Raw genomic sequence first — 14,042 nt, 5'->3', positions numbered from 1 at the left:
AGGGAAAGTATGATATGTGCAGACTGATGATAACATCTTCAGCATCTTCTCTCCTGTCTGCTGTTCTCTCTCTGCTGCTGCACAGAACAGATTCACAAACAACCTGCTTTCTTCATAAAGATCTGGCCTCCAATTATCCAAACTGGAAGAATAAGAAGGAAACATTTAGTGATGATTTGATCTCAGCTGCATAAATACAACCACACACTACTGATGGACTCCATCTTGTACAGGTGTGTCCTGTATATGATGAACTTCCATGTTCAACACATCTTTGATGAGAGCAGCTGAATATTGATTTTAGACTCTTACTGACTCACAACACAAACACTCATCCTGTTACTGAAACCACTGAATTATATCTGTCACTCTGATTTCATTTCATCTCTGAATTTTAAATGTAAAATATAGAAAAACTCAAATGTGACAACAATAAAGTAAAACAGCTTCAGCTGCTTCATCTTTCTGCTGATGTAACACACATGGAAATCCCAGTTCTGCTCCACAACATCTGCAGGTGGAGACACAAAGTGATGAAGACTCATTGGTGTGTAATCTGAATGTGTTGCTCTCTCTAGAGCTGCTACAATCTTCATCATGGTCAGTAAAGTTACTCCAGTCAGAAATGAAAATAGCAGGTAAAATTAACTTTGTTTTTTTTTTTTTTCAATTAAATACAAAAAGTTCTTAAATCAGAAAGTGAAACCACTTTTTTTTCAACTATTTTTTTCCTTTTTTTTACAGAACAAAAACAATATATATGCATATTCAGATATCCATGCGCTTATGTACATCTACATATACACATATGGATACATATTTAAATATAACGTGGCAGAACAGAATAACAGACAGGGTTACCCTGGGTTAGGTGAGGATAAAAAGATTAAAAATAAGAATGAGAAAGAGGGTCCATTCATACTGCAATGTATTCAAAGAAAATACTTCTTGGGTTACATTAAATAATATAAACCAGTGTGCATTGTTGAGTCCAAAAATATCTTGTTGCTAACATTGAAATTCTTCATGGCCCAGATTCTACAAACCACAAATTTTTCATTTTATTTCCCATTTCTTATCTGACTATCCCATACCATGGTACACAGGAGTGTTTAATAAAAAAAATAAATAAATAAATAAATAAATTAAAAAAAAATGGGGAGGGGGTAACCAAGAACATAGGGTAAATTATTACAGTGGGTCAACATAGTTTGTCTATTTTTCCCACTATTTTTCTTACTTAGAGGCACATCTTTGAGAGAAAGTCATTTGTTCCATTATTTAGATTTCCTGAACTGTTTCTCTCTATTCTACTAATAAAGGTGGTTTGTTTTTCAGCCACTGCCTGGTTATAGCATTTTTACAGCGGACCAGTCGGATTTGTAAAGGGTACCGATCCTGCTTCTCCAGTCCTGATGGCAGGCTACAAAGGTATCAGGTACTGAAGTCAAAATTAATCTCCAGGTTGATTACTGCTGTGATCTCTACTATCACATCTGCCCAGAATTTAGTAATAGTAGGACACTCCCAGAAAAATATGAAAATAATCTGCTGACACAGAACCGCATCTCTCCAACACTGACCATGTTCTGGCTTGTTGGAGACTATTTCCTCCATGAAAAACCTTTTCATATTTTTCCAAGCAAACAACCTCCAGAGATCTGAGCTAGTAGTTTTAGACTGGGTTATACAGATATTTAACCACTCGTCGTCTGTCAGTTTTATTTTGGCATCCCTTTCCCATCTGGTTTTAATATACGTTGTGGAAAGTCCTGTTCCGAGCTGTAAAGAAGTATAAATCCTGGAAATCAATTTCTCGTTGTTACCTTTATATGTATCTGTGAAAACCTTAATCATATTCAAACCGGCCTCTCCAGTAGCTTTTATATTTCTGTCAAAGTAATCTCTAAGTTGTAAATATCTAAAAAAAAATCTTGTTTCTTTAAATGGAAGCTGTCTTTAAACTGTTTGGAGCTATCTATGTAATTATTAGATATTACACAGTAGGAAGTGATACCTTCAGTTATCCAGTGTTTAAATCTGTTGTCCAGCTTAGCTGAGCTAAATTCTGAATCATATGCGATCCAATGTCATGATCGTGGATTCCTCTCAAATTCCACATTTTTAAGCCGTTTTTGCCAGATAATTTATGGGACAGTATTCCAAGAGTTTAGTTTTTCAATGTTCATCTTAAAGAGTGTTCTTTCCCCCAAAAGAACCTGAAGAGGAATATCAGTCTGGTTTAGTTCCAAGTTTTTCCATTTGGCTTCATATAGTGGGTCACACCAATACATTAGTAAACGTAGTTGAACAGCTTTATAATAATCTTCCAGACATGTCAGGGCTCTCCCACCTTTTTCCTTTAGGGAGCTGCAATGTCTTAAATTTAATCCTGGGTTCCCCCCCTCCCAAATAAATGCTGATATTATTCTATTCCAACTATTAAATTGTTTCTGGTGTATATCAACTAGAAGTGACTGAAAGATGAAAAGTAATTTAGGTAGTATGCTCATTTTTACACCTTCCATTCGTTTGCTCATATTTATTTGTTGTATAGACCAACGGTTTAAGTCAGCCTGAATATTAGAAGTTGTAAGGGTGTAATTTAGGTCAAATATGGTTGACAGATCTATTAGAATTTGGACTCCTTGATATTTAATTGCATTTTTGGCCCATTTAAATTTACATAGCTTTTCAATGTTAACTTGTGGCGCATAATTAAAAGTAAGAGTTTGAGTATTGTCGAAGTTCACTTGTATCCAGAGTACGAACCAAACTCTTTAAGCAGGGACAATAATTTAGGCAAGCTCAAGCTTGGGTTGTGAGAGTCAGAAGGATATCATCTGCATATGAACAAGTCTTGTGTTGCACACCTCCAATCTGTATCCTTGTTATATCTTTAGCTCATATATCACAACATGTGCAGGTGGAGACACAAAGTGATGAAGACTCATTGGTGTGTGTAATCTGAATGTGTTGCTCTCTATAGAGCTGCTACAATCTTCATCATGGTCAGTAAAATGAATGCAGTTAGAAATGACAAAAAGCATGTCAACATAACTTAAATAAAAAATGTTAAATTCAACAGAAATTGAAGCTACTTTTAGTTTTTAGCTGCTGAGAAATTCCCAAAGCCAACAGCAGCTTTAACTGCATGTGTTTCTATGTGTGTATGAGGAGGTATGAACATGGATGTGTTGTTGTCACTCAGCTGTAAGGCTCTGTTTATGTTTGATCGTTATGGAAGAAAATCTACTGAGTCAGAAAGAAGGAAATGATCTACATATTCCTCTCCTGTATACTCTAAACTACCTGCAGTCCAGTTAGCTGATGGTTAACTTCCTATTTTCCCTTTTAGTATAATAAGCAAAGAAAATTTGGAGGTTTTTCGTGAGAATGAACATTTTTAAATTTCTTCAACTCATCAGTCAGAAGTTGTTCATATTTCCAGACATTCAGATAAACTCAGTAAAAACTGTCAACAAGACTGATTCATAACTGACTGTAAACTCCTCTCTCATCGTTGCACATTGTTCTCTCTGGTCAGCTGATCATCACTATCTATCCACAGACTCTTACACTGCTAGAACTTCTTTATAAATCCATCTTTGGGCTTCTGCATCATAATGATCCTCCTACCTGCTACTTAGACAGAACAGTCTCAGCCTACACTCCCAGGATTTTATTACTTTCAGGGTTTCCTCGGTTCATACTGAGCTCGGTAAAATGACGTTCTCTTACTTTCCTACTTCAACTTGGAACATGACTCAGCAGGATGGAAAGCTGCCCACCAAGATCCATTAGGGGGACGTGAAGTTATTCAGAGAGAACTGGAGAAAGCATCTTAGAGTTGGTCTTGTTTTAGTGTTTTTTTTTTATGTAACCTGCTTTTGTATTTATGTGAATTTTAATTTAAATTCTGTATTGTTAAAGTTGTCTATAACTGTAATTACATGATTATTATAAGTCCAAAATAAGTTTCCCTTGAAAATGACACTTTGAATCTCAACAGGGTTACATGTATAAAGTTTAAATGAAAAAGACAGAAATATTTTACAGAAATTTAACTTCACTCTTTAAATTAGAAAAGTATTCATTTTTAATAAAAAGTTTAGCTGCCAGCAAACTGAAAGAAAAACAAAGTTTGTTCAACTTTTTTTCAGGCCTGAGGTTTTGGACAAAAAGGAAGAAATGAAAGTGCGAGTTCTGTGACACTTATGATTACATTTCTGGAAGAAATAACTGACTATTATAATAACACTATTACTACTACTACTACTACTAATGATAATAATAATAATGACGATAATAATAATCATAATAATTATATTAAAAATAATAATAATATAAAACACGTCTCATCTGGTAAAAAGTTAATCATAGAAAGAAGAATGAATGTACCTGAGCTGTGAGATATAAGGCAGACACTGCAGGAAACTCCTCACTTCTCTCTCTTCATGTGAGCAGTCTGTCAGCTCCACTTGTTTCTTCTCTGATTGGAGTTTCAGCACTTCCAGGAGGATGGAGGTCTTTCTGTCTGAGAGATTTATGGACCAGACTGCAGGAGCTGACTGGAAAACTGACTGGAAGGATGGAAGGAGACTCAGACCTGTTTTAGTCTCATGATCCTTCATCTGGGAGTACAGATCCAGCAGGAAGTCAGACTGGCGTTTACCATCCATGTTTCTGCTGCTTAAAGGGAAAGTATGATATGTGCAGACTGATGATAACATCTTCAGCATCTTCTCTCCTGTCTGCTGTTCTCTCTCTGCTGCTGCACAGAACAGATTCACAAACAACCTGCTTTGTTGATGAAGATCTGGCCTCCAATAATCCAAACTGGAAGAAAAAGAAGGAAACATTTAGTGATGATTTGATCTCAGCTGCATAAATACAACCACACACTACTGATGGACTCCATCTTGTACAGGTGTGTCCTGTATATGATGAACTTCCATGTTCAACACATCTTTGATCAGAGCAGCTGAACATTGATTTTAGACTCTTACTGACTCACAACACAAACACTCATCCTGTTACTGAAACCACTGAATTATATCTGTCACTCTGATTTCATTTCATCTCTGAATTTTAAATGTAAAATACAGAAAAACTCAAATGTGACAACAATAAAGTAAAACAGCTTCAGCTGCTTCATCTTTCTGCTGATGTAACACACATGGAAATCCCAGTTCTGCTCCACAACATCTGCAGGTGGAGACACAAAGTGATGAAGACTCATTGGTGTGTAATCTGAATGTGTTGCTCTCTATAGAGCTGCTACAATCTTCATCATGGTCAGTAAAGTCACTCCAGTCAGAAAGGAAAATAGCAGGTAAAATTAACTTTGTTTTTTTTTTTCCAATTAAATACAAAAAGTTGTTAAATCATTAAGTGAAGCTACTTTTTTTTCCAACTATTTTTTCCTTTCTTTTACAGAACAAAAAGAATATATATGCATCTTCAGATATCCATGCGCTTATGTACGTCTACATATACACATATGGATACATATTTAAATATAACGTGGCAGAACAGAATAACAGACAGGGTTACCCTGGGTTAGGTGAGGATAAAAAGATTAAAAATAAGAATAAGAAAGAGGGTCCATTCATACTGCAATGTATTCAAAGAAAATACTTCTTGGGTTACATTAAATAATATAAACCAGTGTGCATTGTTGAGTCCAAAAATATCTTGTTGCTAACGTTGAAATTCTTCATGGCGCAGATTCTACAAACCACAAATTTTTCCTTTTATTTCCCATTTCTTATCTGACTATCCCATACCATGATACACAGGAGTGTTTAATAAAAAAAAAAGATAAATAAAATAAAAAAAAAATGGGGAGGGGGTAACCAAGGACATAGGGTAAATTATTACAGTGGGTCAACATAGTTTGTCTATTTTTCCCACTATTTTTATTACTTAGAGGCACATCTTTGAGAGAAAGTCATTTGTTCCATTATTTAGATTTCCTGAACTGTTTCTCTCTATTCTACTAATAAAGGTGGTTTGTTTTTCAGCCACTGCCTGGTTATAGCATTTTTACAGCGGACCAGTCGGATTTGTAAAGGGTACCGATCCTGCTTCTCCAGTCCTGATGGCAGGCTACAAAGGTATCAGGTACTGAAGTCAAAATTAATCTCCAGGTTGATTACTGCTGTGATCTCTACTATCACATCTGCCCAGAATTTAGTAATAGTAGGACACTCCCAGAAAAATATGAAAATAATCTGCTGACACAGAACCGCATCTCTCCAACACTGACCATGTTCTGGCTTGTTGGAGACTATTTCCTCCATGAAAAACCTTTTCATATTTTTCCAAGCAAACAACCTCCAGAGATCTGAGCTAGTAGTTTTAGACTGGGTTATACAGATATTTAACCACTCGTCGTCTGTCAGTTTTATTTTGGCATCCCTTTCCCATCTGGTTTTAATATACGTTGTGGAAAGTCCTGTTCCGAGCTGTAAAGAAGTATAAATCCTGGAAATCAATTTCTCGTTGTTACCTTTATATGTATCTGTGAAAACCTTAATCATATTCAAACCGGCCTCTCCAGTAGCTTTTATATTTCTGTCAAAGTTATCTCTCAGTTGTAAATATCTAAAAAAAAATCTTGTTTCTTTAAATGGAAGCTGTCTTTAAACTGTTTGGAGCTATCTATGTAATTATTAGATATTACACAGTAGGAAGTGATACCTTCAGTTATCCAGTGTTTAAATCTGTTGTCCAGCTTAGCTGAGCTAAATTCTGAATCATATGCGATCCAATGTCATGATCGTGGATTCCTCTCAAATTCCACATTTTTAAGCCGTTTTTGCCAGATAATTTATGGGACAGCATTCCAAGAATTTAGTTTTTCAATGTTCATCTTAAAGAGTGTTCTTTCCCCCAAAAGAACCTGAAGAGGAATGTCAGTCTGGTTTAGTTCCAGGTTTTTCCATTTGGCTTCATATAGTGTTCACACCAATACACTAGTAAACGTAGTTGAACAGCTTTATAATAATCTTCCAGACATGTCAGGGCTCTCCCACCTTTTTCCTTTAGGGAGCTGCAATGTCTTCAATTTAATCCTGGGTTCCCCCCCTCCCAAATAAATGCTTATATCATTCTATTCCAACTATTAAATTGTTTCTGGTGTATATCAACTAGAAGTGACTGAAAGATGAAAAGTAATTTAGGTAGTATGCTCATTTTTACAGCTTCCATTCGTTTGCTCATATTTATTTGTTGTATAGACCAACGGTTTGAGTCAGCCTGAATATTAGAAGTTGTAAGGGTGTAATTTAGGTCAAATATGGTTGACAGATCTATTAGAATTTGGACTCCTTGATATTTAATTGCATTTTTGGCCCATTTAAATTTACATAGCTTTTCAATGTTATCTTGTGGCGCATAATTAAAAGTAAGAGTTTGAGTATTGTCGAAGTTCACTTGTATCCAGAGTACGAACCAAACTCTTTAAGCAGGAACAATAATTTAGGCGAGCTCAAGCTTGGGTTGTGAGAGTCAGAAGGATATCATCTGCATATGAACAAGTCTTGTGTTGCACACCTCCAATCTGTATCCTTGTTATATCTTTAGCTCATATATCACAACATGTGCAGGTGGAGACACAAAGTGATGAAGACTCATTGGTGTGTGTAATCTGAATGTGTTGCTCTCTATAGAGCTGCTACAATCTTCATCATGGTCAGTAAAATGAATGCAGTTAGAAATGACAAAAAGCATGTTAACATAACCTAAATAAAAAATGTTAAATTCAACAGAAATTGAAGCTACTTTTAGTTTTTAGCTGCTGAGAAATTCCCAAAGCCAACAGCAGCTTTAACTGCATGTGTTTCTATGTGTGTATGAGGAGGTATGAACATGGATGTGTTGTTGTCACTCAGCTGTAAGGCTCTGTTTATGTTTTATAGTTATGGAAGAAAATCTACTGAGTCAGAAAGAAGGAAATGATCTACATATTCCTCTCCTGTATACTCTAAACTACCTGCAGTCCAGTTAGCTGATGGTAAACTTCCTATTTTCCCTTTTAGTATAATAAGGAAAGAAAATTTTGAGGTTTTTCGTGGGAATGAACATTTTTAAATTTCTTCAACTCATCAGTCAGAAGTTTTTTTTATTTCCAGACATTCAGATAAACTCAGTAAAAACTGTCAACAAGACTGATTCATAACTGACTGTAAACTCCTCTCTCATCGTTGCACATTGTTCTCTCTGGTCAGCTGATCATCACTATCTATCCACAGACTCTTACACTGCTAGAACTTCTTTATAAATCCATCTTTGGGCTTCTGCATCATAATGATCCTCCTACCTGCTACTTAGACAGAACAGTCTCAGCCTACACTCCCAGGATTTCATTACTTTCAGGGTTTCCTCGGTTCATACTGAGCTCGGTAAAATGATGTTCTCTTACTTTCCTACTTCAACTTGGAACATGACTCAGCAGGATCTGAAGCTGCCCACCAAGATCCATTAGGGGGACGTGAAGTTATTCAGAGAGAACTGGAGAAAGCATCTTAGAGTTGGTCTTGCTTTAGTGTTTTTTTTTTAATGTAACCTGCTTTTGTATTTATGTGAATTTTAATTTAAATTCTGTATTGTTAAAGTTGTCTATAACTGTAATTACATGTTTATTATAAGTCCAAAATAAGTTTCCCTTGAAAATGACACTTTGAATCTCAACTGGGTTACATGTATAAAGTTTAAATGAAAAAGAAAGAAATATTTTACTGAAATTTAACTTCACTCTTCAAATTAGAAAAGTATTCATTTTTAATAAAAAGTTTAGCTGCCAGCCAACTGAAAGAAAAACAAAGTTTGTTCAACTCTTTTTCAGGCCTGAGGTTTTGGACAAAAAGGAAGAAATGAAAGTGCGAGTTCTGTGATACTTATGATTAAATTTCTGGAACAAATAACTGACTATTATAATAACACTATTACTACTACTAATGATAATAATAATAATGACGATAATAATAATCATAATAATTATATTAAAAATAATATGAAACACGTCTCATCTGGTAAAGAGTTAATCATACTAAGTAGAATAAATGTACCTGAGCTGTGAGATATAAGGCAGACACTGCAGGAAACTCCTCACTTCTCTCTCTTCATGTGAGCAGTCTGTCAGCTCCACTTGTTTCTTCTCTGATTGGAGTTTCAGCACTTCCAGGAGGATGGAGGTCTTTCTGTCTGAGAGATTTATGGACCAGACTGCAGGAGCTGACTGGAAAACTGACTGTAAGGATGGAAGGAGACTCAGACCTGTTTTAGTCTCATGATCCTTCATCTGGGAGTACAGATCCAGCAGGAAGTCAAGATGATATTTGTCCGTGTCATAGTTCAAGGAATTAAAAGGGAATCTTTCTTTTGACAACACGGATGATAGCATCTTCAGTATCTTCTCTCCTGTCTGCTGTTCTCTCTCTGCTGCTGCACAGAACAGATTGACAAACATCCTTCTTTGTTGATGAAGATCTGACCTCTGAGGAACCAAACTGGAAGAATAAGAAGGAAACATTTAGTGATGATTTGATCTCAGCTGCATAAATACAACCACACACTACTGATGGACTCCATCTTGTACAGGTGTGTCCTGTATATGATGAACTTCCATGTTCAACAGATCTTTGATGAGAGCAGCTGAACATTGATTTTAGACTCTTACTGACTCACAACACAAACACTCATCCTGTTACTGAAACCACTGAATTATATCTGTCCCTCTGATTTCATTTCATCTCTGAATTTTAAATGTAAAATATAGAAAAACTCAAATGTGACAACAATAAAGTAAAACAGCTTCAGCTGCTTCATCTTTCTGCTGATGTAACACACATGGAAATCCCAGTTCTGCTCCACAACATCTGCAGGTGGAGACACAAAGTGATGAAGACTCATTGGTGTGTGTAATCTGAATGTGTTGCTCTCTATAGAGCTGCTACAATCTTCATCATGGTCAGTGAAATTACTCCAGTCAGAAAGGAAAATAGCAGGTAAAATTAACTTTGTTGTTTTTTTTTTTCCAATTGAATTAAAAAAGTTCTTAAATCAGAAAGTGAAGCCACTTTTTTTTTCCAACTATTTTTTTCCTTTTTTTTTTTACAGAACAAAAAGAATATATATGCATATTCAGATATCCATGTGCTTATGTACATCTACATAAACACATATGGATACATATTTAAATATAACGTGGCAGGACAGAATAACAGACAGGGTTACCCTGGGTTAGGTGAGGATAAAAAGATTAAAAATAATAAGAAAGAGGGTCCATTCATACTGCAATGTATTCAAAGAAAATACTTCTTGGGTTACATTAAATAATATAAACCAGTGTGCATTGTTGAGTCCAAAAATATCTTGTTGCTAACGTTGAAATTCTTCATGGCGCAGATTCTACAAACCACAAATTTTTCATTTTATTTCCCATTTCTTATCTGACTATCCCATACCATGGTACACAGGAGTGTTTAATAAAATAAAAAAAAAATAAAATAAAAAAAAAGGGGAGGGGGTAACCAAGAACATAGGGTAAATTATTACAGTGGGTCAACATAGTTTGTCTATTTTTCCCACTATTTTTCTTACTTAGAGGCACATCTTTGAGAGAAAGTCATTTGTTCCATTATTTAGATTTCCTGAACTGTTTCTCTCTATTCTACTAATAAAGGTGGTTTGTTTTTCAGCCACTGCCTGGTTATAGCATTTTTACAGCGGACCAGTCGGATTTGTAAAGGGTACCGATCCTGCTTCTCCAGTCCTGATGGCAGGCTACAAAGGTATCAGGTACTGAAGTCAAAATTAATCTCCAGGTTGAATACTGCTGTGATCTCTACTATCACATCTGCCCAGAATTTAGTAATAGTAGGACACTCCCAGAAAAATATGAAAATAATCTGCTGACACAGAACCGCATCTCTCCAACACTGACCATGTTCTGGCTTGTTTGAGACTATTTCCTCCATGAAAAACCTTTTCATATTTTTCCAAGCAAACAACCTCCAGAGATCTGAGCTAGTAGTTTTAGACTGGGTTATACAGATATTTAACCACTCGTCGTCTGTCAGTTTTATTTTGGCATCCCTTTCCCATCTGGTTTTAATATACGTTGTGGAAAGTCCTGTTCCGAGCTGTAAAGAAGTATAAATCCTGGAAATCAATTTCTCGTTGTTACCTTTATATGTATCTGTGAAAACCTTAATCATATTCAAACCGGCCTCTCCATTAGCTTTTATATTTCTGTCAAAGTTATCTCTCAGTTGTAAATATCTAAATAAAAAATCTTGTGTCTTTGAATGGAAGCTGTCTTTAAACTGTTGGAAGCTATCTATATAATTATTAGATATTACACAGTAGGAAGTGATACCTTCAGTTATCCAGTGTTTAAATCTGTTGTCCAGCTTAGCTGAGCTAAATTCTGAATCATATGCGATCCAATGTCATGATCGTGGATTCCTCTCAAATTCCACATTTTTAAGCCGTTTTTGCCAGATAATTTATGGGACAGCATTCCAAGAATTTAGTTTTTCAATGTTCATCTTAAAGAGTGTTCTTTCCCCCAAAAGAACCTGAAGAGGAATGTCAGTCTGGTTTAGTTCCAGGTTTTTCCATTTGGCTTCATATAGTGGGTCACACCAATACTCTAGTAAACGTAGTTGAACAGCTTTATAATAATCTTCCAGACATGTCAGGGCTCTCCCACCTTTTTCCTTTAGGGAGCTGCAATGTCTTAAATTTAATCCTGGGTTCCCCCCCTCCCAAATAAATGCTGATATTCTATTCCAACTATTAAATTGTTTCTGGTGTATATCAACTAGAAGTGACTGAAAGATGAAAAGTAATTTAGGTAGTATGCTTATTTTTACACCTTCCATTCGTTTGCTCATATTTATTTGTTGTATAGACCATCGGTTTAAGTCAGCCTGAATATTAGAAGTTGTAAGGGTGTAATTAAGGTCAAATATGGTTGACAGATCTTTTAGAATTTGGACTCCTTGATATTTAATTGCATTTTTGGCCCATTTAAATTTACATAGCTTTTCAATGTTATCTTGTGGCGCATAATTAAAAGTAAGAGTTTGAGTATTGTCGAAGTTCACTTGTATCCAGAGTACGAACCAAACTCTTTAAGCAGGGACAATAATTTAGGCAAGCTCAAGCTTGGGTTGTGAGAGTCAGAAGGATATCATCTGCATATGAACAAGTCTTGTGTTGCACACCTCCAATCTGTATCCTTGTTATATCTTTAGCTCATATATCACAACATGTGCAGGTGGAGACACAAAGTGATGAAGACTCATTGGTGTGTGTAATCTGAATGTGTTGCTCTCTATAGAGCTGCTACAATCTTCATCATGGTCAGTAAAATGAATGCAGTTAGAAATGACAAAAAGCATGTCAACATAACTTAAATAAAAAATGTTAAATTCAACAGAAATTGAAGCTACTTTTAGTTTTTAGCTGCTGAGAAATTCCCAAAGCAAACAGCAGCTTTAACTGCATGTGTTTCTATGTGTGTATGAGGAGGTATGAACATGGATGTGTTGTTGTCACTCAGCTGTAAGGCTCTGTTTATGTTTGATCGTTATGGAAGAAAATCTACTGAGTCAGAAAGAAGGAAATGATCTACATATTCCTCTCCTGTATACTCTAAACTACCTGCAGTCCAGTTAGCTGATGGTTAACTTCATATTTTCCCTTTTAGTATAATAAGCAAAGAAAATTTGGAGGTTTTTCGTGAGAATTAACATTTTTAAATTTCTTCAACTCATCAGTCAGAAGTTTTTCATATTTCCAGACATTCAGATAAACTCAGTCAAAACTGTCAACAAGACTGATTCATAACTGACTGTAGACTCATCTCTCATCGTTGCACATTGTTCTCTCTGGTCAGCTGATCATCACTATCTATCCACAGACTCTTACACTGCTAGAACTTCTTTATAAATCCATCTTTGAGCTTCTGCATCATAATGATCCTCCTACCTGCTACTTAGACAGAACAGTCTCAGCCTACACTCCCAGGATTTTATTACTTTCAGGGTTTCCTCGGTTCATACTGAGCTCGGTAAAATGACGTTCTCTTACTTTCCTACTTCAACTTGGAACATGACTCAGCAGGATCTGAAGCTGCCCACCATGATCCATTAGGGGGACGTGAAGTTATTCAGAGAGAACTGGAGAAAGCATCTTAGAGTTGGTCTTGTTTTAATTTAGAATGTAACCTGCTTTTGTATTTATGTGAATTTTAATTTAAATTCTGTATTGTTAAAGTTGTCTATAACTGTAATTACATGTTTATTATAAGTCCAAAACAAGTTTCCCTTGAAAATGACACTTTGTATCTCAACTGGGTTACATGTATAAAGTTTAAATGAAAAAGAAAGAAATATTTTACTGAAATTTAACTTCACTCTTTAAATTAGAAATGTAATCATTTTTAATGAAAAGTTTAGCTGCCAGCCAACTGAAAGAAAAACAAAGTTTGTTCAACTTTTTTCTGGCCTGTAATTTTGGACAAAAAGGAAATACTAAAAGTGCGAGTTCTGTGATACTTATGATTACATTTCTGGAACAAATAACTGAATCTCATATTAACAGTGCTACTACTACTACTAATGATAATATTAATAATGACGATAATAATAATCATACTACTTATATTAAAAATAATAATAATAATAATATAAAACACGTCTCATCTGGTAAAAAGTTAATAATAAAAAGAAGAATGAATGTACCTGAGCTGTGAGATATAAGGCAGACACTGCAGGAAACTCCTCACTTCTCTCTCTTCATGTGAGCAGCCTGTTAGCTCCACTTGTTTCTTCTCTGATTGGAGTTTCAGCACTTCCAGGAGGATGGAGGTCTTTCTGTCTGAGAGATTTATGGACCAGACTGCAGGAGCTGACTGGAAAACTGACTGTAAGGATGGAAGGAGACTCAGTCCTGTTTTGGTCTCATGATCCTTCATCTGGGAGTACAGATCCAGCAGGAAATCAGACTGGTCAATGATCAATTCA

The 14,042-nt window shown here is 35.6% G+C and overlaps 1 protein-coding gene across 1 annotated transcript in view; it reads right to left on the bottom strand.

The window, feature by feature from the left end:
• LOC306774093 (uncharacterized protein) overlaps positions 1–14,042 on the bottom strand; it is a 54,738-nt gene that overhangs the window by 16,171 nt on the left and 24,525 nt on the right. The window lies entirely within an intron of this gene.

This window comes from Telmatherina bonti, assembly GCF_933228915.1.
Source record: "Telmatherina bonti genome assembly, chromosome: 24".
Taxonomy (NCBI): domain Eukaryota; kingdom Metazoa; phylum Chordata; class Actinopteri; order Atheriniformes; family Telmatherinidae; genus Telmatherina; species Telmatherina bonti.
Note: the sequence above shows the minus strand (reverse complement) of the source record. Positions and strands in the feature narration are given on the sequence as shown.